The sequence below is a fragment of the Solanum pennellii genome, chromosome 11 (assembly GCF_001406875.1).
Source record: "Solanum pennellii chromosome 11, SPENNV200".
Lineage (NCBI taxonomy): Eukaryota > Viridiplantae > Streptophyta > Magnoliopsida > Solanales > Solanaceae > Solanum > Solanum pennellii.
Genome location: NC_028647.1, coordinates 53021509 through 53022768, shown reverse-complemented (window position 1 = coordinate 53022768; position 1260 = coordinate 53021509).

Genomic DNA, 1260 nt, shown 5'->3' with positions numbered 1-1260 from the left:
GACACTTGGAAAAATTATTGGAGACCCTTAGCAGAGGGGTCTCTGACCATTACGACGGTCGTGCAGGACGGACCGTCGTAGCTACGACGGTCCGTCATGGGTGTCCGTAGTAGGACACTTAGAGAAAAAGTTGGAGACCCTTAGCAGAGGGGTCTCTGACCAACATGACGGGTCGTGCAGGACGNTCGTGGGTACGACGGTCCGTCGTAGGTGTCCGTCGTTGGACACTTGGAAAAATTATTGGAGACCCTGAGCAGAGGGGTCTCTGACCAACATGACGGGTCGTGCAGGACGGACCATCGTGAATACGACGGTCCGTCACATGTGTCATGTAAGATAGGGGTGCTAGGGCTTGTGCAACGGACCCTACGACGGTCCGTCGTCGGGGTCTCGTTCTGAACGACAGTGACAGAACTAAAGGTACCCTAAGCAACCCCGATGAACCCACATCAATCTTGTAGTGTTTTGGACCTACATGTGTCTAACCCAACTACCTAAGAAACTAACAATGCAAAAGCACCTATGTCTAGGGTTATCAATATGGCAAATTCTACATTTTGAGCCTAGGTTTAGATATAATTATATAAAGGAAACAATATACGACTAAGAACTAAGCTAATACTAACTACTAAACCAAAATGCAAGATAAATGAATATAAATTTAGAGACACATACCTTGGAAATGGAGAAAAAAACAAATGGAGAATGATTCAGTTGGCAAGGTAGATACCTACAGCAGCAGCACCGACTAGTAGATGATAATTATAAGGTTTAGGAGATTTTTGGGGGCAATGATCAGTGGGGGGAATGTGGAAGTTGAAAAGAGAGGGGAGATGAGAGGAATAAGGAAGTAATGTGGTGAAATATGGAGGGGTAGGGAGTATAAACTGTCAGATTTTGAAAAGGGTCCAGCCGGGTCGGGTCGGGCTTATTTCATTAATCACGCGACGGTTCCCCGATGACGGTCCGTCGCAGTTGCGACGACCCGTTGTAGGTTCCGTCGTGTGTGCCCTAATTTCAAAATAGCAGAAAAACGTACCTGGACGACGGATGCATACGACGGTCCGTCGCATGCGCAACGGTCCGTCGTTATATCCGTCAGTGGCTGCTGAGTAGTTTTCTGCAGAATTTCCTGGTGATGTGCCTGCGAATTTAAAAACCCATGCCTGCGAATTTAAAAAAACCATTAGTAGAAAAATGCTAACCTTACTAAAAAAATGACAAGTATTGGGTTGCCTCCCAACAAGCGCCTGATTTAAT